Source organism: Mirounga leonina, unplaced genomic scaffold (genome assembly GCF_011800145.1).
Source record: "Mirounga leonina isolate KUSES-001 unplaced genomic scaffold, KU_Mleo_1.0 Mir_224, whole genome shotgun sequence".
Taxonomy (NCBI): Eukaryota; Metazoa; Chordata; class Mammalia; order Carnivora; family Phocidae; genus Mirounga; species Mirounga leonina.
The window spans coordinates 11,002,783-11,029,913 of record NW_023270615.1 but is presented as its reverse complement, the minus strand read 5'-3'; the positions used below and the strand labels follow the sequence as shown (position 1 = coordinate 11,029,913).

The 27,131-nt window shown below is 43.2% G+C and overlaps 1 protein-coding gene across 6 annotated transcripts in view; it reads right to left on the bottom strand.

Moving 5' to 3' along the window:
* KANK1 (KN motif and ankyrin repeat domains 1) overlaps positions 1-27,131 on the bottom strand; it is a 203,184-nt gene that overhangs the window by 116,849 nt on the left and 59,204 nt on the right. For all 6 annotated transcript variants that reach the window (XM_035029114.1, XM_035029115.1, XM_035029108.1 and 3 more), the window contains exon 2: positions 22,326-22,458. The gene's annotated coding sequence lies outside the window, so the exon portion shown is untranslated. The remainder of the gene's footprint in view (positions 1-22,325; positions 22,459-27,131) is intronic.

The following is a 27,131-nucleotide window of genomic DNA, read 5'->3' as shown; positions in this document are numbered from 1 at the left end:
ATAAACATTTTCAATGATCTCACAAAGGCTCTGGTCCCAAAAGACAGCTGGGCAAGGAAGGACGGCAAGAGGCCAGCAGTGACCCAGAAAGCTAACAAGAGGCGTGAGCGTGTGCTCATGTGTTATTTCCCATGGTTCCATCCAAGAAAATGCTGTATCGAAGTGATGTGTATGAATGCATCCATTATCCCACTCAAAATCTTAACACTAGTGCAGTTCACTCCCTTGGAGACAATCTAGACCATCAACCAGGGTGGAGGCTCTTAAGTAACTTTATGAGTTGGCTTCATCAAGGTTGCTTCTCAGGTGTGGTTCGACAGCCCCACCCTGAAGACTGATAACCTTTTGTCAATAATCCGTCCTGTCTGTTTATCCCTTCGGCTTGAAGAAAGACCCAATCAGCCTGGGAGATGACTGGGCTGGTCCTGAGGTAGAGACTGCAGATGGTGCCCACCTTGTCTCCAACCGTCCTGACACTTGCCCAGTGCACATGCCCTCACGTTGACCATCTTCATCTCCTATGTTCTAAAACAATGACATCTTCCTATATATAACGTTGGTCAATAGAGATTTTTTTTTTTTTAAGCCAGAAGAGTCCTTTAGGTCTTTAAGAGAATACACAAATATGAATAAAGGAAAATCGCTGTGTTGTGATGTGATAACCATCAAATGAAGTCATTCATGTTATAATCCTGAAAGTTTATACTCTTTTCTTCAAAGGTTCCGTGGTAGTGGTAAGTTACACACAACCCCCCGCCCCTCCCCAGCCGCCTAGGTTTCTACAAGGAAAAACAAAGGTTACATACACACAACCTGGTTAAGGGTACCAGGAACATGAAAGAAGGTTGCTCTGGTACTTCATGTCTCAACACTATGCCCGTTTCAGAGCTTTCTGTTTGCCTAAAAATCCTTGCTATCCCTACGGTGACATTCTGTCCCAGCACAGGAGTTAGGAGAACAAGAAGAGCAAAAAGTTACAGAGGTTCTTATGGCATGGGAAGTAGATTTTTCTGGAACTCTGCTTCTGGGCTGGGTGAAGACAACAAGGCTGGCCTCCTGGACTGGGGTGAGGCAGGTATGTGTAGCTGGTCCGGAAGCGGGGTGGGAACAGGAATCTGCACAAGAACCAACAAGCCCACTCGAGAGGTGCCTAATCGAGCCTGTGTTGAGCAGATGTAACCACCTATCTTCGAGTGGATTACGAAATGCCACATTTCACACCTTAGTGCCATTCTGAATGACCCAGCAGCACGCAGAGGGATTCAGGGAGGTGAAAGAGGGTGTCATTTACTAACCACCCCTCGAAGAGCCAGTTTTAAAAAATGACCCATGAAAATTCATAAAATTGGGATTTAAGTTGTAGCCCCAAAGCATTCCTCGGGCATAAGACACTCAAAATTAAAAATCTGGGTGAACAACCACATTTCACCAGTTTCTTCTTAGTCTTTAAAAACAACTCAGGAGTGGGTCACATCTCCTCCAGATCCACTAGAATGTAAATACCAGGAGAACAGAGACTCTGTTTGTTCCCTGACGTTTCCATAGTTGTGAGCATAGTGCCTGAGACACAGAAGGTGTGTCCATCCATATGCACTGAGTGGATGAGCACATCGTAAGACCTAATACTGGTTCTCCTTTTCCGCTGCAATGGTCACATGAAAGTTATAACTTATTTTTGCCTCTTGTATTTTTAATTTTTAAAATTTTTGTACATCATGTATATTTAAATTAAATATTCTACATATAAAATACAAGGCGATCCATATCAGGGGAAAGTTCCATGGTTTTTCTTCCCTTCTGGTCTTTTTTTTTTTAACGATTTATTTATTTATGAGAGAGCGAGCATGGGGGGGGGGCAGAGGGAGAGAATCCCAAAGCTGACCTCCCCCGCCCACACACCATGCCCAACCCACTGCTGAGTGTGGAGCTCAACTCAGGGCGATCCCAGGACCCTGAGATCATGAACTGAGCCAAAATCCAAAGTCGGCCACCCAACGGACTGAGCCACCCAGCTACCTTCTGGTCTTTTAAAGAGGAAAACATATTCATACTAATTGGATAAAACTGGCTGAATGGTAAAAGCCAAAACTGGAAACCAGTGTGTGGCAGTTTGCTTAACCACCAACCCCGCTAATGGGAAGGGAGTCAGGACACAGGGCCGTGTAACACAGACAGACCTGGGCTCCCCCAAATGCCATCTGGGCTATGGAGACAAGTTAATCTCATTAGCACTTCTCTCTCCCATGCTAGCCATGGCCTAACCCATAATAAAATCCTCCTCCCCAGGTATTCATCCACTTACAAAACCGTTCCGGGCACAGTGGCTCTCTTGAGTAAGCTGCTCATTTCCTCATATTCCAAAGCACTAAGGGAGAGTTAGCCACTAGGGAGTCTCCTTCTCCATCCCTTCCTTTCCCCTGTCACTATGCTCACCATCCCTAGGCTGTACCATCCCAGTCACTTCCTGGGTAAATCTGATCCTGCCTTTTTTTTTTTTTTAAACCTGAGAGTTTTCCTACGGCATGGTATTCACAGTCACGCATTACCTGGTCTCTCCCCACCTCTCCAGCTGCAGAGGACAGTATATACACATATACATACACAATTTTCTTCCCCTAGTGTTTACGTTCTCTAATTTTCATGCCTCTGCCCAGGTGGATCACTCTTCCTACCACACGAGGGCTCCATCTGCTTTCTGTCCCACTTTTCAAGACCCTTCCTCTTCCGGAAGTCTTCCCTGGTATCCCCTACCAGTGTGAGATGCCTCTTCCCTGGGCCTCCATAGTATCCTATGTGTAACTTCAAGGAGCTTAGCGTACTGTTGAGATTTTCACTGCTGCAATTATTTATTCTGCTTCTTCCTTCAATTAATCCATTCGTTTCCTTGGGTGATGAAGTCTTCTTTCTTTTGTTCTAGAGTTCAAGAATAATTGAAGGAGCTGCAGTTGTTCGTAGATATGTTGATGACTTCTTATATTTTATGGAAAATGGTATACCTCCCAGTGCCTCTCTTCCAACGCCCGGAAACCAGATATTTAGTTTCCCTCATATGACTGGTCTGTAGAATCACCATTAGGGAAGACCAAAAAGTGACTGGCAAATAGGAGTTAAGCCAATAGGAGTTAAGCCTCCAGTAACATACTTTCCTACAAAGCATCTCCTTGGCAACATTTTAGTCATACACTTCTAGTATATACTCTTTCCAAAACATATTAGGACACGTACTTGTAGTGGGATATTTTCTAATAAAATGTATTTTTGGCTCTTTAGCAGATGGATCCAACACACTCCAGCCACAATACTCTGAAACTGCTCACTCCACTCCTTGAGGGTTCAATTTCCCCATATTTGCCATTCTTAACTCCTCTTAAGACCCAGAATCAAATGCCTCTCTTCCATGCCACCTTCCTTGATCTCACTAGACCAAAAGCCTCCCTCACAGCTCTAATCTCCTACAGTGCTCTGAGTCTCAATTGTCTTTGTTCATGGGCCACAGCATCTGAGGTCATGCCTGGCACAAATTCAACAGATGAGCAACCATCATAGCAAGAATGGCCCTTTCTATATGTCCCTTAATATCTGTCATAGAGAAAACTAGAAACAGACTAAATATCCAACATCAGGGGCCAGCTTAGCAAGAACCATGGTACATCAGCATAATGGGATATTATGTTCCTACTAAAAATGACCACTATATATAAAGGACTTCTGCCCATTTGTGGAAATGTTCATACAATATAACACTTTACAGGAAAAAAAATACACAAGCAGAAGATGAACCATGGCTCCAATTTTAAAAATTTCTGGATGCACATTCACAAGGTAATTTGGAGTTAAATAAGTGAAATTGACATTGATTAGCACTTTTAGCTTACATTCATAGTATCACGTGACATCCATCTTTAAATTCTCCAGCATGGGGGCACCTGGGTGGCTCAGTCATCAAGCATCTGCCTTCAGCTCAGGTCATGATCCCAGGGTCCTGGGATGGAGCCCCACATTGGGCTCGCTGCTCAGTAGGAAGCCTGCTTCTCCCTCTCCCACTCCCCCTGCTTATGTCCCCTCTCTCACTGTCTCTCTGTCAAATACATAAATAAAATCTTTTAAAAAAAGAAAAAAAATTCTCCAGCATGAAATATGTAACCAGAGAGCCTTACGACCTCAGAAATCATCGAATGGCATTTCCAATGACCAACGGCTGGGAATCCTCTTAATCACTTTAATGTAACAGTGTTGTTTTAGTCCAAATTCTTGAAAAGAGACTTAGAGAAGCTTTACTAGCTATTCCATACCTGCCTGAAACACAGCCTCTCTGAAACCATTAGGCCAGATCATCCAGAAAGCCTTACCCTCAAAGCCGACCTCTGTAACCCTCGGTTTGTTAAGAGGAATGGATTCAGTAAAGAGGAATGTTAGGTCAAGGAGTGCAAACAAATCACAGAAGAGAGGATGAGAACCAAAAGAGGAGCAGAGGGAAAGTAATCTCTGTCATTCTACAGTCGCCCATTATCTGGGGCCTAATCTCACGGTCCCTGTAAGAGGGAAGCCGGGCAGAAGGCAGTCTCCCTCCATGAACGCGTAAATGTCTCACAACACTGGGACCAGTGCATCCAAATGTTCTAAAACAAGGAAATTCCAGGGGCGCTTGGAGTGGCTCAGTTAGTTAAGCATCTGACTCTTGATCTCAGCTCAGGTCTTAATCTCAGGGTCATGTGTTCAAGCCCCGTCGTGGGCTCCACACTTTAAAAGAAAAAAAAAAAAAATTAAACCAAGAAAATTCCAAGGACAAGAGGTCTTCCATGTCAGAATGCATCCAACTTCAGGGAAGGCGATTCCAGTGTGATCTACTTATGCCAAAGCCCCCCAAATGTTTAAGAGTCTGCAAATGACACACATTCAATTATAACAATCTTTCTCCTGCGATTTCATTTCCTAGACACTTGCTGAGGTGTGATTTAAGAGACAAGGCAGGAACAGGAGATTTCCCATCACCAACAAAAAATGGACCAGGACCTACTGTTTCTTACCAATATGGCCCTTTCTTCTGTAGTTAGCACAATGACAAGGGAATTCTCTGAAAGATCAGCTGTAAGTAAGTGGTCCTGTTACCCACCTTGGAGGCATGCACCGTAAATTCAGAACACTCTGACAATTCATTTTCTGTCTCACTGCCTAAGTGTTCCTCACATGAAAGTCCCATGGTTACTTTACACTCACACCCATAGCCAAATAGTGTTTTTTAGTGTTCAAGTTATACGTGATTGCTGTGTTTACAGTGTCCTCCATGTGTCTTCTTTGCCTAAGAAGGGAACTTTGAGACCACGGAAGCTGGATAGCTCCTTGAAGTCCCAAATCATCCATCATCCAGCAAAACCCTTGTACATCTTAAGCCTAACACATCTGACCCCACTTTTCCAAAACTTGTAAAGCAGGTTTTTAATTACCTGCTGGAGGCAAATCTACCCTCCTACTTTCTCAAGACTTCCTTCTTCCATGGATGACCTCATCATGAGCCCAGTATAATCAGAAGTTCACATCTTAGAGATTTAGGAAGGATAAATGCAAGGGAAGTTGAAGTTAGGGCTTTTTATTTATTCCAGATAAGTTCCCAATTGCATCATTCGCCGGACTTTCCGAATCCAAACTCCATACACTGTTGCCGGGGGGAGGGTGACCCAGGGTCATTCACACTAAAGGTCAAGGCAGTTAAAACAGACTCATCTTCACAGTCTACATAATGCCATGTTCAGTGCTTTATCTTTTCTGCCATTAAATATAATACTCCACCAGCCCAAAGCCTGAAGTTTCTACTCAAGGAAAGCGAGAAAGTCTAAGAGAGAAGTCGTCTTCAGCTTCAAGAAAAGGCATGACTGCACCATCTGGGAGCAATTGCCTTTCCTCACATCTAGAATTTTTTGTCTCGAAACCAAAGGTGTGACAATAGCTGAACCCCAAGACACCTAACATTAAAAATCATTTTAAAAAATGGGGCACCTGGGCGGCTCAGTCGGTTGAGCTTCTGACTCTTGATCTCAGCTCAAGTCTTGATCTCAGTCAGGGTTGTTGAGTTTAAGCCCTGTGCTGGTCTCTATGCCAGGCATGGAGCCTCCTTATAAAACAAAAAAAAAATTTTTTTTAAATACTTTAAAATATCTTAAAAATTTAAAAAATACTTTGAGGGAAAGGCAATCCCTAAAGACATACTCCTCTTTAGTGACATGAGGGCAACCACAGTATGCTATGTGGGATGAGCACTGACTTTAGACAGAACCCAAGCAGTTCTCCGGCCTACTCACTGTGTGATCTTGGATGAGTCATTTAACATCTTTTATTCTTTTCTTTTTCTTTTTTTTTAAGTAGACTCCATGCCCAGTGTGGAGCCCAACAAGGGGCTTGAACCCACAACCCCAAGATCAAGACCTAAGCTGAGATCAAGAGTTGGACCTACTGCTTCTTACCAATATGGCCCTTAACCGACTGAGCCAACTAGGCACCATAAGTCATTTAACATTTTAAGCACTGGGTTCCTTTTCTGAAATATTAGGAGGTTTCTATTAAGATGGAGTGAGATGCTACTTGCAAACTGTCCCATGCACTATCTGGCACATAATGCTGATTCAATAAATGGTTATGATTAGCATCACTGTTAATATTTCCCATGTTTCCAGAAAAGGGATGGAATAAATAACCAGAGTAATTAGAACAATACTTGTTTGGTGCTTTGAATATCAGCTCTGTTTCCTTAGACACTAATGCATCCATGAATTAGTATCCCAAAGTCAAGATTCTATAGGATGAAAAAAGCTTTTTGCTAAACTCAAGGGCCACTGATATGCCACCCACCTCCTCAACAATGACTTAATGGAAAAAAAGAAAAACCAGGCATGGTAAGGTGGAATTTATTTTTTTTAAAGATTCATTTTATTTATTTGAGAGAGAGAGAGTACAAGCATGCAAGTGCATGAGCAGGGGGATGGGCACAGAGAATGGGAGAGAAGCAGACTCCCAGCTGAGCACAGAGCCCAACATGGGGCTCGATGCCAGGACCCTGAGATCATGATAAGGTGGAATTTTTAAATAAGAAAAAGTTAAGCCAATTCATTCTTTTAATTAATAATGGACACACAATAATTATTAATATAGTAAGTAAAATATTCCTCTGTTCTAGAACGAGGGAAAGGTAAAGACGATGATTAATGCAGGAACTATTAATAGTAAAGAAATACCAAATAGTATGTGGTGTCTCTTTACACAACTATAGTTATAGTCCTACACTCCTAACCTTTAAATTGGATGCAAGGCACACGAGCTATTCTTAGCAAATTCTTCTGGCTGAATTATCATATAATGATTAGTTATCAAAACAACTTCAAGCTCTTCAAGGCCTCTTATTGCTGCAAAGATAATTTGCACATTTAGAGGTCAGAGTCAGCCAGGCATATTTTCAAAACATTACAACACGAGGCTTTAACTGACCAGCTGGGCTTTGTACCAAATTACACCTAACCCCACTTCCAAACAGAAGTATAGCAAGGGTGGGAAGAATACTCTTACAAAATGCCCAAGTCAAAAGGAAAATGTCCTTGAAAAAGATGTGCCTTCTTAAATCCTGCTATAAATCCACTCTTCCATCCGTATTTTGAGAGAGGAAAAAGAAAAAGTTTCTCCATACACAAGAAACAGGTGGTAAGACCCAAGAATGAGCTCTGAAATACAGAAAAATGCGCAGGAAGATCTTTATCACTGTAGATGAATACACTTTGTAACTATTAGAATCCCACCAATCACGTGTGGAATGTGCCTTGACGTCATGCTTTGTTTTCACAGAAACTATGGGCCAAAAGAGCAGATATGTAAAAGAAATAGGAAAAGTTACAGAGGAATAAATGAGTCCCACTGGAATCTCATCTAGGCAAGTTCTATTCTGCAAGAATTAAAAGCAGCAAAGAAATTACACTGGCTCTCCAAGGAAAAGAAGCCCTCAATACTCGTAATAAAAATATTTTATCACGAACAATGAATCATGGAACACTACATCTAAAACTAATGATGTAATGTATGGTGATTAACATAACAATAATAAAATAAAATAAAAATATTTTATCAATGATTATAAGACTTCATAAATAAAGTTAGAAGGACATACCCAATTTATGAAAAGTTTTGTGCCACATAATATCTATGCAAAAATAAAGTAATTATAGGGCGACCAATCTGTACTTAGACATTGAGTAAAACACTCTAATAGGAATACATCAAGTGGTATTTCCCTTCTATAACAGAAAGACCAAAAGTTACTCTTATTACCTTAAAATAGGACATGGGCTAAAAGTGAGAGTGAAAAATCCATGCAAGATGATAAAAGGAATGTTAGGAATGCCTGAATGCTAACAGCAGCCTTTGAATGTAAGAACGTTTTTTCCACAAAAAAGTTAACCCATTCCATTCATAGTCCAAATACCTATTTGTCTGTCTCCCTGTCTCTATGAGCAGCAACCGATTTTCACAACCCACCATTAAATGGTCTGATCAAAATGATTTTACACCGAAATGACTGACTGCCTAGGAGAGTCAAGAGCAAGTTTCAGGCTTGCTACGGCTGTGCTCACGGGGAGGACCTCACTTTAAACCTGATGGAAGATAGATGCAATGATAGGCCAGGCATGATGTGCACACCCACCTCAGATACTGGTTTTGCAATACCACTCTCCACCAGACAGATCCACGCTCCTTGAAGAAGTGATTGATTCCAGTGGTAGAGCAAGAAAAATGCAAGATGAGCCTGGAACATCTGGAGGTACCACAAAGGAAGGAAGTGCTTGAAAAAGGACAGGAACTTGTCAAAGGACACTGGGGCCAATCTGAAGGAATACCCAATGGCCAAAGCTAGAGCAATTTGAGCAAAAAAATCCATAATGATGGCACTGGATTAGAACCATTAGAATAAAATAACTATCCACGAGTCCATACTGATGCATATATAAGAGAACAGCTCTTCCTTATGGAACAATGAATAAATAAATGTATAAGAAATGAAGGCAATACCAAATGACTGTTAGGTCAATAGTACAGTAATAATTACTGTGGGGAAGACCTACAATGGAATGCTAAAATCAGTGCGCAAAAGCTTGAGGAGAAGCAGGATCTTTGCATGGACTCAAAGGATCTGCCCCCAAGATATTTATTAATTACAAAGTGACTAATTTGCTAATTACAATAGCACTTTTATAGTGGAGAAACCCAGGAGATACTCCTTGAATCAAGTGATCAAGATTAGCATCACCACCAATAAGAAAAACATCAAGTAACCACTCATAGCCTCACAAGTAAATATGAGAAAATGCCAGAAAACCCCCAATTCAGGAAATTTCATTCAACAAAAGAACTGACTGGTACTGTTCAAAAGTATCAAGATTATGAAAAACAAGGGAAGAACTGTGGGAGTCTGAGAAGGCAGAACAATTCAATCCAGTGTGGGTCCTGCACTGGATCCTAGAACAGAAAAAGGGCCTTCATGGAAAATTGGAGGGGACGCTAACAAGGCCTAGAGTGTAGCTAAAAGTGCTCTAGCAATTTAAATCTCCTGGTTCTGATCATTATACTCTGGTTAGGTAAGATATTCACACTGAAGGAAGCTGGCTGAAGGGGGCATGTGAACTCTGTACTATCTTTGCAACTTTTCTCCAAGTCTAAAATTATTTCAAAATAAAAAGTTAAAAAAAAAATGGATGGAAATGGAAAGCAACGGGGTTGACTCTTATTCCTCACTTCCATCTGACTTTCTTTTCTTTGGAGATGTTTGCAAAAGCACCTTCCTCTGCTCTACTTAGTAAACCACGGAAAAGCACAGGAAGGTGTGAGATGTGAGACTCAGCCACGCAGAACATGAGGATGACCCTCCCCCAAAATGGACATGGTCTGCCTTCTGGGGTTAAGCTAAGCTTTTCAGTTAGACTTGAACAAAACAAAGTCGTTGCCTTCAGAACATGTTAGCAAATTCCCAAACTGGTCTTTCTTGGACTGTGCCAAAGAAGAGAACACTGGGTGTTCACAGTCTGTCAACAAGCGAAAGATCTTTTGGAAAGACTGCCAGCAATGGTGGCGGGGGCGGGGGGTGGATAATGAGAGCTAGGTTGGGAGTGGGGCGGAGTGTACAGCAGGCAAGAGAGAGAAGAGCCCAAGAGGCATGTATGTACGCCTAGTTGCTTCCTCACCTAACAACGGTAAGTTGGGCTAACAACACCTTTAAGAATGCTTTTGCTTACATAGTTCACACACATACCCAAAAGGATTTTATCATTTACATTTTATTGAGATTATATGTTACCACATTGCACAAAGAATCAGAAGGGTTACACATACCTCCCTTTTCACATTTCTTTCAAAGCAATTAACTATTCGCTGTGAGTTCTTAGATTAGAGTAGGTAGCATCTACGCCCGTAATAGACACACTTAAACAAAAACAAAAACACTGTCCACCAAAAGATATTATGTGCCTATTTTTTGCCTCAGCAATTCTACTTATGGGACATTACCTTCAAGACATACACAAGTATGGATCAATACTCACACAAGACTGTTAATTGTTGCATTGTTTATTTAAAAAAAAAAACCTAAAAACATGCCATATGCTCATTAAAAGAATACTCTTATAGTACATTGTACAACAGGGTACTCTATAGCATTTAAAAGGAATAATGAAAATCTAGAGGTACTGACCTAGAAAGATACTCATAATCTATACTTAAGTTAAAACGTAGACAAAGTAAGAGTCTACCGGAAGGAAGAAGGCTTATTTGCATGTATATGTATAGAAAATATATAAAAGGAGGTATATCAAACTTAACAGGAATATATGGAGGGAGGGACACCTGGGTGGCTCAGTCGGTTAAGCATCTGCCTTCGGCTCAGGCCTTGATCCCAGGGTCCTGGGATCAAGCCACGCATCAGGCTCCCTGCTCAGTGCGGAGTCTGCTTCTCCTTCTGCCTGCCACTCCCCCTGCTTGTGTGCTCTCTCTCTCTGACAAATAAATAAATAAAACCTTAAATACAAAACAAAACGGAGTATATGGAGGGATAGTGGGGTTCCTATGTCATTTTTTTAAGTAGGCTCCACACCTAGTGTGGAACCCAAAGTGGGGCTTGAACTCACAACCCTGAGAAGATCTACACTGAGATCAAGAGTCGGACATTTCACCTAGGCCCCTCATCTTAAGTCATTTTTATTTTTTTATTTTTTTTAAGATTTTATTTATTTATTTGACAGAGAGAGACGCAGCGAGAGAGAGAACACAAGCAGAGGGAGAGGGAGAAGCAGGCTTCCCGCTGAGGAGGAGTCATTTTTAAAATAACCAGTAGAGGGGTGCCTGGGTGGCTCAGTCATTAAGCGACTGCCTTCGGCTCAGGTCATGATCCCGGGGTCCTGGGATCGAGCCCTGCATCGGGCTCCCTGCTCTGCGGGAAGCCTGCTTCTCCCTCTCCCACTCCCCCTGCTTGTGTTCCCTCTCTCGCTGTGTCTCTCTCTCTCTGTCAAATAAATAAAATCTTAAAATAAAATAAAATAACCGGTACAGATTATTCTTTTAACTCTAATTTTTTTGAAATGAAAATAACATATAGGCAGTTGTGTTTCTCTACACCAGGAAGGAACAATCGGAAAAGGAAGTCAAGGAGATGGATTCATTTACAATTGCCTCCAAAGAACAAAATATCTAAGAATAAATTTAATGGAGGTAAAATACTTGTACACTGCAACTATAAAACAATGCTGAAATAAGTTCAGACAAATGTAAATACATGGCAAGACATCATACGTTCATGAACTGGAAGACTTAATACCATCAAGATAACAATACTGCCACCTATGGAATCAGTGCAGTTCCTATCAACAGCCTTTTTTTCTTCTTCCAGAAATAGAAAAGCTGATCCTTAAATTCATATGGAACTGCAAGGGGCTCTGAATATCCAAAGCATATTGAAAAAGAAGAACAAAGTTGGAAAATTCACAGTTCCCAATTTCAAAACTTACTACAAAGCTATAGTTATCAAAACAGAGTAAACTGGCACAAGGACAAACAGACTAATGAGGAAAAAACTAAGGGTCTAAACCCAAATCCTCACATATATGAGCAGCTGATTATTTTAAAGGGTGTGAAGACCATTCAATGGGGGAAGAGAGTCTCTTCAACAAATGGGACAACTAGATACACACATACAAGAGAATTAAGTTGAACCCTGACCTCATACCTCATAAAAAATTAAATCAAAATGGATTAATACACTAAACGTAAGAGAGAAAAACACAAAATTCTTGGAAGAAAACATAGGGATAAATCTTCCTGACTTTGGATGAGGCAGCAATTTTTAGACATCAAAAGCAAGAACAACAAAAGAGAAAAATAAATCACTTGGACTTCATCAAAATAAAAAACTTTTGTGTGTCAAAGCACATTACCAAGGTAGTGAAAAGACAAGAAAAAGAGAAAATATTTGCAAATCATATACCTGATAAGGGTCTAGTATCTAAAATATATAAAGAACTCTTACAACTCAACAACAAAAAGACAACCCAATTTATTTTTTTGTAAGATGACCCAATTTAAAAATGGGCAAACGATTTGAATTGACATTTCTCCAGAGAAGATACACAAAAGGTCAATAAGCACATGAAAAGATAGATGATCAATATCATTTGGAAAGACTGCCAGCAATGGTGGCGGGGGAGGGGGGATAACGAGAGCTAGGTTGGGAGTGGGGCGGGGTGTACAGCGGGCAAGAGAGAGAAGAGCCCAAGAGGCGTGTATGTACTCCTAGTTGCTTCCTCACCTAACAACGGTAAGTTGGGCTAACAACACCTTTAAGAATGCTTTTGCATTCTTAGGGACATTGGGGACATTAGGGACATGTAAATCAAAACCTCAATCAAGTACTATTTCATAGTCACATAGTCACAAGTCACAGGCGGTCACAAGGATGGCTACAATGAAGAAAAAAAGGAAAACATGTGTTGGCAAGGATGTGGAGAAATTGGAACTCTTTATGGGAATATAAATGTAAATGGTTCAATTTCTGTGGAAAACAGTGTGACAGTTCCTCAAAAAAGTTAAGCAGAATTAGCATATGACCCAGCAATTGCACTTCTAGATATATGCTTAAGAGAACTGAAAACAGGGATATTTATACATCCATGTTCATAGCAGCGTTATTCACAATAATCAAAAGGTGGGAAAAGGTGGAAAAACCCCAAATGTCCATCCACAGATAAATACATTCAAAAAACTATGCTAAGTGAAAGAAGCCAAACACAAAAGCCTGCATATTATATGACTGCATTTATATAGGACATATCCAGAATCAGTAAATTCAGAGAGAGAAAAAGCAGAGGCTGAGGGAGGAGGGAATAAGGAGTCACTGCTTAATGTGTACAGGGTTTCCTTTTGGGGTAGGAAAAATGTGTTGGAACTAGACAGAAGGGGCAACTTGCAACACTATGATGGGCTGAATGCCACTGAATTGTTCATTTTTAAATTATTCACTTTTATGCTATGTGAATTTCATGTCACTGAAGACAAATACAATTGAAAAAAAATAATACACGAGTAAGAGGAAAACATTAATTCCCCACCGAGTTACCTTCTGCTAGAATAGTAAGATCGTGGTCCCAGTGCAGATGGGTGCCTTCCGTATCCGGATACCTCCCTGGGCAGCAGTCTGGGTGGATAAAGGACTGCCACCAGGGAAAATGACACATCATCAAAATCAGCGACTGTTCATAAGCACTGGCCCCGGGGTAGCAAAATGATCCACTGCCTGGGAAACAGCCCAGAATAAGGGCTGAGAGGTCACACAGCCTTCTCTCTCCAAACTTCATCTACAGAGGTGGGCATCCAAAGGCGTCCCACACCCTTCTTTAATAGGGGCAGAAACCGAACAACGGCCACTCCACAGCCCACACACACAGAACCCTGGCCAGGGACTTGGGAAAGGTTTACTGATCTGGGATAAAAGCTGTTTGTTACCATTTTACCAAGCTCTAGAAATGAATATCTCCCCTATGCCTTCAGCACAGATCCTCTCGGGGGGTAATCTATCAGGATGCACACCCTCAACAGCAACAGGGCAGCTGTGCACCTGACTCTCTGGTTCTTGTTCTTTTTTTGTGGTGGTAAAGTTCCGGGGGTGGGGGGACAAGGGTGCTCCTGCGAAGGCATGAAGTCTCCCCGGCAGGGAGCTTTCATGGCAAGAGAAATTCACACCAGAACAAGCAATGTCCCGTTTAGCCACTCATTTTCTGGGTCATATAAATTAACTCTTCGTTAAATTACTCCTTCTCTCAACAGGTACCAACAACTTCATTTTAATTTAAGCTGTCTGCTTTGGCCATTTCCATGGGGTTACCAGGAAGAAAGAGAACTTCAGATCAAAAGGCCGCTTTTCAAAACTCCTTAAAATCATAATGTTTCTCGGATAAGAAAGAATGACAACTTCAATTTCTGTATCTTCACTTGTTAATTCTCTTGATGAGAATAAATAGGTCATCGATACAAAGTGGCGAAATCAAAAGCGTTTCTTTTATGTTCGAGGAAGCTGGGATAAGAGGAACAGGGAACCTCAACTCTCTATATGTTTACGTTCAATTGTCCACATTTTTCCTCATTTTAAGTGTCACTATTAGATATTCCTAATGGTATTTTAAAAACTCCAGACACTAACAGTTGAAACCCCATTCAATATTTTTAAATATTCAAAAATATATACACTTGTGGATCTGAGTTCAAGGAATAAAAAAAAAAGGCTCATGAATTCTCTACTTCATTTTGCTGGATCTCAAGACATTTTAAAAAATATAAAGCAGCTCAAGCTTATTAGCAATTCGAGATTTTACAGTGTTTCTGCTTCCCTTCAATCCTTGGCAGGGCTGGTTTCCATCACTTCCTCAAGAGTTCCTAAAATGAGAACCCTCCGTTAAGGTTTAGATTTAGAGACTTACAAAGTCAAAAAGAAATCATAACTCCTACACTTTTAATCATCCATCCTCCTGGTCGATGATTTACCCCCCTACTTCCCACCAGGAAATGAAGAAAGTTTTGAGGAACGAGTTATTCCCAATGTAAATCTCCAGTCAGCCTCTGTCAATCATGTTAGCCTTTCCCCTGGGGTAGCCCTTCTCCACCTCCTGCCTGAAAACCACACTACTATTTAATTGCTTTGTGACTTCACCTTTTATTAAGAGGCAGAAAAAACATAAAGAGCTAAAACAAGGAGATAAGCCCATGGCCATAAATTGTCCCCTTAAGCAATGAAACCTGCCTCTCTGGCGCAATAAGGTGGGCACTGTGAAAACCCCCCGACAAGTGCCATTCTGCAGGAGTCCAGGGTCCCCATCACTTACAGAAACCCCTCCAGGTCTCTGGAGTGCGGTGCCATCGAGCAGAACCTGGGGCGGTCAGCCACCCGCTTCCCATTGCCAGTGTGACACAGCCTGCGACTCGCTGCGCTCTCCGCCCCGGTCCACCCCACAGTGTCTTCTATTATCACGGAGTGAAAGAAAAAAAAGACACAGAAGAGAATGAGTGGTGAAAAATTCTATCCCTTGACAGCACCCCAATCTGCAAGCCCCTCTCCCCAGAAATCAGCCTACGTGGTCTATAACCCAGGGAAAACACCTTCGCTGAAGGTGTACCCTCACGGACGGAGAAGAATGTCCCCTCTCCCATCCCGCTGGCTTGCCTTCTGAGTCCCCATTTCTTCCTTTGCAGTGGGACGGAAATCCTTATCAGATTACACCACATTCCTGAGTGTGCCCAAGCTGGCCCTGCCCTCTGGATGATTACATCCAGTGACTCACACAAGCCAAGCAGGGGTTTAAAGCCCTGGGAAAAGAGCACTTAGTAACTTCTCTCGCATGTTACCAGCTAGGGAAGAAAGACTTCACGTGTTTTGAAAGCCTACTGATGTGTCTAAGAAAGTGGGTTTAGGACATTGTTCAGGAAAAGCATGCAAGTATTTGCAGGGGGCGGGGTGAGAGGGAGAGAGTAAGTGAATGTGTGTGCGTGTGTGCGTGCACGTATGTAAAGATCTAAGCATAAAAAAAAGCCTGGTAGGACATATAATAAACTTAGAGGGGTTATATGAAGGGGTGATCCAGAAGGTAGAATCCAAGAGTCAGGTTTTTTTCTGTATACATGTTTTCTGACAATGGGTAGGTCTCGTTTTTTCATTAATTTTAATGATGAAAGGTAAAATCTGGAAAAGAATGGTGACCAGTCTTTCCAAACCAAAAATCAGAACACATGGTCTACCGAGGCATATTCATCTCTCATCTAAATGCAAGAGGCAGTTCAGGAAAAGTAATTTAGTTAGTAGAATGTGGAAGTAATTTTCAGTGATTTCAGTAATTTTTTAAAAATGGCAGACAGAATATCTAAAACAGGGCTGCCTGAAATATCCAGCCGTTTAGTAGCATTTGATATTGAACAAATGCCACAAGCCCCTAAGTCAGTTAACATCATGTCTTACTTCAGGCCATGGGAAGTGACCCCAGGAGCATCTTTCTTGGTCCTCGGCCAGCATGCTCATGAGGAATTTGGCTCAAGTCAATGAAGTTTCTGCATTTACTTTTTGCTAAAGGACTACCCAAGGAGAGATGAACAAAGAAACAAGAAACAACATCAGCGTCCCTAAGGAATCTGGGTTGGAGCGCTCTCAAAAAAAAAGAAAAAAATTGCAATTGGCTACTTCATGTGGGGAAAAATTAATTTGTATTTCAAACCATACTTCAAATTAAGTTTCACACAGATGAACTATTTAAAAATGCGAACTAAAACCATAAAACAACAACACAACGTAGGTGAATGTCTATGCAGTCTGTGGTTGGATGTGTTGATATTCACTCATTCTCTCTACAAATGTTGCAAAGCGCCAGAAACCTAGCTGTGGACAACACAGACTCAGCCCCTGTCCCCGGGGAGCCACAGACTAGCCAAGAAAACAGGGCAAAGTAAATCAACGCAAAATAATTGCATCCTGTTAAGTCTCAAAGCGATAAAAGGGGATTATGAGATGGAGAATGCCGGAGGGAAGGACCAAGGCTGCACAGGACAGCACTCTCTGAGAACCGGAAAATGACAGGGACAGTGATCCACTGACGTGCACTTGTGTGCACGGGGTTGATTTCTTTGAAGACCTTTGCATAAATTCACCCATTCACGCCTCCCAACAGCTCTGAGATAAGTAAGGACTATTATGATGACGATTGTGATGTTCCAGTGGAGGAAGAGTTCGTGAAGGGGTCCAAGGGCACGGAGCTGGGGAATGGGGAAGCCAGGCGAACCCAAGCAGCCTGCTCTGGGGCTCTCTCTGGGGAACCACCTCTCTGAATGAGACAGAGTCAGCCGCAAGTGACATGTGTGAACACAAGCGTGAGTGCGTGCAGGTCTGTGTACGTGCGCGTGTGCTCACGAACAAAGGAATAGCACCTGCAGAGTCCTGGGGGCAGGAAAGAGGCTGGCACGTTCCATGGATGGAAAGGAGGCCAGGGGTGCTGGAACACCGTGATCCACAGGGAGAGTAACAGAGGTGAGGCTGGAGAGCAGGCCACAGTAAGGAGACTGCCTTGACAGCTCAGGCAGGGGTGTGCGGGGACGGGACAACACCTGAAAGAGGTCATTCTGCTATGCAAAGGGCCGACTGCAGGAGGAACACTTAAAGGCATTCCTGCTTCCTAGTTAGTCTATATGGGAACCACAGGCAAAAGAGTTCACTACCAAAAATTAAATATTTACTTCCTTTTAAAAACACCGTACAGAATTCAAAGGCAAAGGACATAAAAACTTATACTATTTTAATAATAAAAGATATTTTATAGTAAAAACTCTCTTGCAAGTTACTAATAAAAAAAGCAAATGTCCCTCTGGAGATACGGGCAAAGGACAGGAACAGAGAATTCACAGGAGAAATATTAATGGTTTGTAAATATATGACAAAGGTTCACTTGTCCATAAAACTGGATTAAGGTTTTTTAATTCCACTTTAATATTAAGAAGAGTGTGGGAAAAATATCTCTTGCATACTGCCAGTGGAATTTGTAAACTGGTTCAGATTTTTCACATAATACATGTTAAAAACCTTTCCTGAATTTATATTAAAGATCATTAAGAGCAGCCTCAAGAACAGGAGGATATGCATTGCCATATATGTTGTATGGTGACAGATGGTCATGAGCACTGAGTAATGTATAAACTTGTCAAATCACTCGGTTGTATACCTGAGACAAATATAACACTGTATGTCAATTATGCTTCAATAATAAGAAAAATTATGCCTCCATGACCGTGACCACTGATATGGAGAGAAGTTTACAGTGTATCAGGAAAAGCAAGTTGAAGGGCGCCTGGGTGGCTCAGTCAGTTGAGCTTCGGACTCTTGATTTTGGCTCAGGCCATGATCTCGGGGTCATTGGATCGAGCCCCGCCTCAGCATCTGCACTCAGCGTGGAGTCTGCTTAGGATTCTCTCTCCCCCTCTGCCCCTTCCCCTGTTCTCTCTCTCTTTCTCTCTCAAATAAATAAATTTTAAAAAAAAGAAAAGTTTCATTTTTATATTTAAAAATCTTATTTAGGCATATACATACAGTAAAGCCTCTGGAAGAACATCAACAGTGGGTATTTAATCGTGGTAGGATTATGCGTGTTAAATACATCTTTTTTGTCTACGTATCTTTAATTTTTCTACAGTCTATATACATTGCTTATGAGAGTAAGCGAAGTAATCAAAGAAAGTATTTAGATCGTAACATAGAAAGGCTAAACTGTCTAGTAGACGGGGTCACAGACAGGAGACTCAGTGTAGGCTGAAGATGAATCAGGAAACGGTGTGGTAGAAAGGGACTTCTAGAAGCATCTATGAAATCTAAAACCTCATTTCACAGATAAGAAATCATCTACCCTCTCCCTACTTCATGTACCCATTGCCTGACGATAAGCACAGCCCCCGACAAGGTTTCTAGAACCAAAAACTGAGAACCATTGCTTACTTATCCACTCATTAAAACACCCAGCACCACGCAACAAGAGTACATAAATATGGTCACTGCAGTACTCAACTTCTGAGTGACATTATCTGGGTCCTGCCTCTTGGCCCGCAAAGGTCTTTGGCAGCCCTCTGGATTCCCTGGTCCATTTCACACCTGGGCTATTCTGAATAGCTCCTCTTTCTCAAATCAAAAACTGCAAACCCACTGCTCTTAGTCTCAACCATACCTTCTTCCTTCTCCTTTCAGGAGTTATATTCAGGTCCTAAGTCTGGAGCCCCCTCAAATATTCCTTTCTAAGTCAAAGCATCTGAGTCTACATCCTCCATCCCTTCCCTCCCTGCTCCCTCCTCCCTGCAAGGAGAAAGCCCCCTCCCTCCTCCTCTGCCTCCCCCGCCTCACTGAGTCCCTCGTCCTCCCCCCAACCCCAGGGGGCATCCCACTTGGCTCCTTCCTTTCCTAGCACATTCTAGAGCTGGGTATCGACACCTATCCCTTCCTCAACTTTCCATTATGTCACGAAGCACCAAGAATGGGGGTTTATAGTCAGAAAGCCTGCGTACACACCCAGCCCTACCACTGACCATCTCCACGAGCTTAAGTGAGCAAGTCACTTAACTCCTCCTCTACAGAGCAAGGTCAATAGTGGCTGCCCCAGCTCCTCACAGCTCTGCCGTGAGGCTCCAGCAGAGTAATGCCTGGGAAAGTGCTCTGTGAGCTCATAAAGCACTTTCACGTTCCACTTTTTCACACGCCCGTCATTACTGTCTCCTCATTACCAGTGACCTGTCAGTATCCACTGAGGCAGGATGGCTACACGCCACCTTTAGGTTGCTCACAGTGTCAACACAAATGATACAATGATGTGAGCACTTTAGATATTACTGTGAATTACAAATTTGATAATCATCATATGTCACTGCAAACAAGTATAACCTTTTCTTTAATTGTAAGAGTACGGACCATTTTTTTAAGATTTTGTTTATTTGTCAGAGAGAGAGAGAGCACAAGCAGGGGGAGCGGCAGGCAGAGGGAGAAGCAGACTCCCCGCTGAGCAGGGAGCCCGATGCGGGACTCGATCCCAGGACCCTGGGATCATGACCTGAGCCGAAGGCAGATGCTTAACCAACTGAGCCACCCAGGTGTCCGAGTATGGACATTTTTTCCTTAAAGATTATTTATTTTTAGAGAGAGAGAGCATGAGCAGGAGAGGTAGAGGGAGAGAGAATCTCAAACAGACCGCATGCTCATCACAGAGCCTGATGTGGACCTCCATCTCACAACACTGAGATCTCAACCTGAGCTGAAGTCAAGATTTGGACGCTTAACCAACTGCGCCACCCAGGCACCCCTGAGCATGGACTTCTGGAAGACAGTACTGGGCAACAATTAACTGAGCACATACCAAGAGTCAGGCACTGTTCTCAAATACCTTACATCAACTATCACCTAGCAGCATTGTAAGAGATGTTTTAGTATTAATTCCATTTTATTGATGGGAAAACTGAGGCCGAGTAGTACAGCCGTGATTTGAACGCAGGCATCTAGCTCTAGAGCCCATGCTCTTCTTACCCACTGTCCCGCAACTCCTTTGTGACAAAGGACTGAAGTGGAGAGAAAGAAACCAGGCAGGAGGCCACAGCTCTAGAGTATCAGAGGCAAGAATGTGGACCTGAACAAGGACACCTGGAATCTTTTAGCAAACAAACATATTCAAATTGCTAACTGCCAATGTTGCTGAGGGCTTAGGGTCACCAGGCACTTCCATATACCACTAGTTAGAATATCAACTGGTACCTGTTGAGAAGACCATCAGCAGAGTGAATCAAAAACAGGAATGGAACATTCCCGCATTCCCGCTGATTCAGCCAAGCCACTTAGAGCAGGATGTCCTGGGGAACTAATCATGGGTGTGCACAAAAGGAGACAGGGTAGGGAAGCCAGCACATCAGCATGGAAGTGAACAACACACACTTAAAATGATGCTAGAGAAAAAGAGGAATAAGTATCTGCTTTTTTTTTCTCAGATTTCATTTATTTGAGAGAAACAGAGAGAACGACAGAGATAGAAAGAGGGAGCATGGGGCACCTGGGTGGCTCAGTCGTTAAGCAGCTGCCTTCGGCTCAGGTCATGATCCCAGAGTCCTGGGATCGAGCCCCGCATTGGGCTCCCTGCTCGGCGGGAAGCCTGCTTCTCCCTCTCCCACTCCCCCTGCTTGTGTTCCCTCTCTCACTGTTTCTCTCTGTCAAATAAATAAATAAAATCTTTAAAAAAAAAGAAAGAAAGAAAGAGGGAGCACAAGCCGGGAGGAAAGGGAGAAGCAGGCTCCCTGCTGAGCAGGGAGCCCAAAGTGGGACTTGATCCCAGGACCCTGGGATCATGACCTGAGCCGAAGGCAGACGCTTAACCAACTGAGCCACCCAGGCGCCCCGAGGAATCAGCATCTTCTTAAGGAAAAGAGGTATGCAAAAAAAAAAAAAAAAAAAGCCCATTCATATGAGCTTTCTTATCTGACTGGTTCAAGTTTTGAGTGGGTTTACCAGCTGTGTGAGCACGGGCAAGTCATTTAATTTCTCTGCACCTCAGTTTTCTTATGTTTAAATGGGGATAACAAAAACCCACTGTACCGGCTTGTGAGAATTTATAAATGAATATATGTCAAGTGCTTGGGATAGAGCCTGGCATAAAGCAAGCCTGTGATAAATGTTACTCAGTTTGCAAATCAGGCAAGTTAGCACACATAACACTCACACATAACACACACAGACACACATCATTACAAATATTTGTAATATAAATATTAGAAGTAATGCATCAAAATTTTACCATGGATTATCTCTGGAACTGGAAGGACTAGACTTTTTTTTTTCTTTTAAATTCTCTGTATGTTCTAAATTCTCTTTACTTGAATAAAGCCAGCAATCTATTAATATTGAAGTATCTCCATTTTTTTCAAGTGGCCTTAATAATACTCCTTTCAATCTATTCAGTTTCTATAATATAATCCACTCTGTGCATATTGTATTTATGGAAATAGGGTACTTTTACTGATTTAATCTGAGGAGTAATATATTTTCCACTTTATTCTTCAGAGCCAAGCAGCTTGCTCATATTTTATCCTGTAAAAGTCTCTTCTGCCCTCTTACATATTTACAGAAGAAAAGCACTCCAAAAGGCTTATGAGAGCATAAAAGCTCGGGGGAAAGAATGGATTAAGGTCTCCAAAAGGCAAAGGTAAAGGACACAAACATGACAACTTCAGGACAGCCATACGGGAAAAAAAGTATACCTTACCTCAATCAGGTCAGGCCACCAAGATGACTGTGATCAGTGTTTTAGCTCCAGGGACAATCTCCCCTGTGTGGTCCGAAGATGAAGGCAATTCAACCATTCAGCAGGCTGTCCAGCCAGCCATGAGACAATCATTCTGAAAGAAAAAGAATCTTGGTGAGGGAAATGTGGGGGAGCAATACCCTTGCTGGGCCCAGGACCTGCAGGAGAGGGGAATCGATGACTAGAAACAGCTATGGAGTAGAGTTAAGTCATTTTCCGGGGGGGGGGGGGGGGGGGGGAGCGGAAGGGACAGCCCAGAGTGACAGATGGACTAGGAGATGATGCAAACAGGGGTGTCCTTTGCTCTTGGGACAAGCTTAGCTGCTGGCTCTTGGGGTATGTCCCAGTCCCTTCAAAGACAAGGGCTGGTTCCTCCCAGACTTTTCACCTTTCACTTCCACGCTGTTCATGTATTTGGTCAGTGTGTACGGAAGGCAGCTCACGAATACCATCGATTTTTATATCTTGGTGTCCCTGTCATTTCAGAGTCAGATCACTCCATAAGAAGCACATGGCCTTTCTCAGAAAACTAGCTCCACCGAGGATTTTCTCTGTGCGTGGCAGTTCCCTGGGATTCAAGCCTTGGGATGTTTTTCCAGCCATCCCTCACTGTGGGATCAGTCCAGCACCCCTTTCCCTTGGAACGCCCTACTGTTCCGTGTCTCTTTCTCGCTCTGGTCCACCACTACGCTGCCAGGTACCGTGGCACCCCCAGCTGCCCCCAGCAGCAGCCTCGAGCCTGGCCTCGCTCCGCAGATCACCACCCACCCAGGCTCTCTTGCGGAGTAGCTGCTCCCGTCCTCCTCCTACCTGTGTCACCCTCAACAATCCCCTCTCTCCTAGGTCTCAGTTTTCTGGACTGCGAAATGAAGAACAGAATAAAATGGTCTCCATCCTCATTGTGCTTCGAAGTCAGAGGTCCCTGCACTTCAATCCTGGCTCAGGTGCTCCTCACCTTTCCGTGGAGCTCAGTCTGTCACATGTAAAATGGGAACAAGGGTATCTACCGCTAACGTTACTATAAAGGTAAGAACTACGACACCACGTGCCTGGCGTACAGCAGAGGCTCGAGAAATAGGAGTGCTTCCCATCCCACCTTAGAGGATGCCTCCAAATCTAAACTTTGCTGGTCTTCGAATTTCCAAATCTAGCATTCTCTTACATCTGGGTCCATGGCGGTAATAATATTCTCTTCTGTCAAATATAAACTCCTCCACTGACTCTCAGCTGCTTCCATAATCTAGCTCTACTTTATCTTATCTTCCTCCAACTTCCAACAAATACCGCCTGTCCTCGTCAGGCTAAGTCTTCCTATGTTCCAAAGAACATACACTTAGACCCATCACTCCCCACGCAGGATATGGCTTTTCTTATCCCTTCTGTCAAGGCTCAGCTGAGCCCGTGGCCCTTCCAAGGCCCACGTTCTAGGCAATTTAACCCTCATACAGTGTCCTAACAGCACTGTCCATTGTTTTGTGTTTATTAAGTTCAGTGGTCCAGCTGGAACAGGACAATTCTGATTAAGTTTTCCACTTTAGTGTGGACCACATTTCAGTGTTTACAAACCCAGTATTTTTTGGATCCGCTTTGCAAATGCTTTTTGAAATTTATATGCCTTTGTGCCTTGAGGTAATGAGATTTTTTTTTTTTATTAATGCACCATTTTCACTTGCCTGGAGAGGCTCATGCGGGAGGGAGCTTATTCCATCAGCAAAAAGCAAACCATACATAGACAATCCAGGGGCCTTCTCATGGAATCAGGAGATGAGTTCTAAGCACATCCAATGCCTGTAGATTTGGTGTCAAAGCACATGTGTTCTAATTTGAAGAGCCATCTTGTGATCAAACTCTCTGCCTCAACGGGGATGACCCGCAGTGGAGAAAGAGGACTGGCTGCCAGCCTTTTACCTCAAGAAAGATGATCGCTGTCGTTTCAGGACTAAATGAAGGTTCTAAGGGTGATGACTGAACACAGGTCAAGGGAGACAGAGGAAGAACCACCGAGGAAGGAGACACAGAGGAGTGGATACAGGTGCAGAATACCCATGCAGGTGGAGAGGCACACTAACCCAGACAAACATGAGTTTGTCAAAGTAGCTGTGGATAGGGGACTCACAAGAGGTCACTGAACTTAGCAACAAGTAAGGTGGCCGCTGGTGACCCCTGAGGACAATTTGCAATCGAGCTGGTGAAGTACCCAGACTGAAGGGGACTGAGGAGAAACCAGGAGGGCACGTGGAGACAAGCAGAGACAAGCCACCGAGTTTGTGCTGGTCATTTTGTACCCTGAAGCTTGCCTGACTGAGACCAATAAAAGTATCTCCCCTCGCTTTTTCCCTCGCTCCTCACTTCACCAAATGCACAGAGCTCGGTCACCAAAAACAACGGACTGCAGACCCTTCCAACCTCTCCGTCCACCACCACCTGTGCATGCCTGGTTTGGGTTCTCTAAGAAACCTTCCAGAACTATTCAACAGCCATATGCTATCCACTCTCCGCATCTACCTACATTCTATTTCCCTGCTTCAGGAGAATGAAGGAGGAAAAAAAAAAAAAAGTCCAGATTCAGGTCAGATACCAGATGACTACCTCTGGGTGACATGTATAATATAAGCTAAACTGTCAAAAAGATAACTTCAAATATTTTTTTCTTCCTTCAAAATAGTGCTTTCTTGTAAGTTTAGAACAATCGGATAGGTACCTCCGAAACTAAGAATACACTCTATGTTCATTAACTGAATTAATTATGAAATGAACTGAGTTAATTGCATTTAAATTTTATTTTATTATTTTATTATTTTAAAGATTTTGTGTATTTATTTGACAGAGACACAGCGAGAGAGGGAACACAAGCAGGGGGAGTGGGAGAGGGAGAAGCAGGCTTCCCGCTGAACAGGGAGCCCGATACGGGGCTCGATCCCAGGACCCCAGGATCACGACCTGAGCCGAAGGCAGACGCTTAACGACTGAGCCACCCAGGCGCCCCTGGATTTAAATTTTAAAAAATTAAAAAAAGAAAACAGAAAAATCAGATTTGAATAGAGAAAAAAATGATAAGCATTATTAGCATTTTTAATTGTCTACTTTGGTATGTGCGCATGATACATTTTACAAACATAATACACGAGTGTGTCTCTAGGGACCTAAAGAGAGACTCGGTAACAGAATGATTGCGAGCTGTGTTTTCGGTATCATTTCTTAACAGTAACTCTGGTCTCTCTGCCCACAGTACCCCAGCTTACCAGCTTCTGCGCCGTGCCTTCTAGCGTTTGCCTTAGTAAACTCTCTTCCCCCTCCTCTGTCATGTGTCTTGACCACTGAAGAGCCATTCTGGTCACAAGATAAATATTTCTGTTTCGGAACCAAGGCCACTCTCCCTCAGCCCCTACAAACTGAACCCCATGGCCATTTACTTTCCAACATTCCAAATACCCTTCAGGGTTCTTCAGCTGGTTATACGTTGGTGATGTCTATAGTAACAGTATACACGTGGGCCCACTCTTTGGCCGGGGGGGTAAGAAGCACGGCTGCATAAATATTTTATGTAGAGCCGGTGCTGAAATTCTAGACGAGGAAGCATTCACAGGTCCTCGGTCATCTGCTGGTTGCCCAAGGTGGCAGATTTTTATTAATGCTGCGAGCAAGCTTGGCCATCTGCTATAGGGTTGTCCTTGCTTTAGTCCTAAATATATACCCCCCCACACACACACTCCCCAAATGTTTATTTTATTTTTTTGATGCAGTAGCCGTGCTGTGGGCCAGGCAGCAAAGGATGGTGGCTGATCAGCAACACTGTCTGCAGTCACTGTTAGTCTAATGTGTGCAAAGTCCGAGGGCAGAAGTGCACGGTGTGTGTGAGCCAGGTGGGTGAGTTTCCCCATAGGAATATTAACAGAACGAAATCACCGAACGCCAGAGAAGGGAAAAGGAAAAGCTCTCCTGATGCTTTTATGAATTCACTGAGGATGTATGGAAAATGCTTAGGAATTGGAAGGCTACTCTTCGGGAATCAACAGGTTTCCAGACTGGCTTTGGAAACAGCCCAATGACAAATGCCTTCATGCACCTGGTTTGGAGCAGGTACAACCACCCACAAATCTGGAGCCATGATGAAGAGCAGGAGATGCCTCCAAGTGGTGAACTGACCACAGGGGACCCATGCTCATGACTGGTTGTTGGCCAGGCGTGGACAGTTCCGCCTCTGGGGCAGGAGGCTTCTCGGGATCTCTGTCTCTCTCAACGTGCCTCGTTCCTGTGGTTAGAGGGTTCTGGCTTCCCTGCATCAGGGAGGCTGCGGCCGGCTTTCTTAAGAAGAACACAGCGTAAGAGGAGAGCAATCACCCTCAGACTAAGAGACTCTTGCACAAGAGCTGAGTGTGAAACCTGGAGCCACAGCGGGTCACACCTGCTCGTTGGCTGCACCCCCAGACACACAGGGGCCCCAAGAGAATGGCAGGATGTGGAGCTTGGACTCCTCCTGTGACAAAGTGTCCCCCCACCCCCCAGCCTCAATTCTGACCCAAGAGCAGCAGGGATCAGTGTGAAGAGATGACCCAAGGGGCCTTCTGACTTCATGACAAATAGCAGAAGCCTGGAACTCTGGCCCAATCTTGGGAGGGCGATACGGAAAAGAGCTGCAAGCTCAACCTTTCTGCTACCACCAGATACGCTGATTCAGAGAAATACAGTATTTTTTCCCCCCTGAGTTTGTGTACCAAGATTCATTCCCAATTTGAATTAACAACTGAGTGAGCAAATGAACTCCTG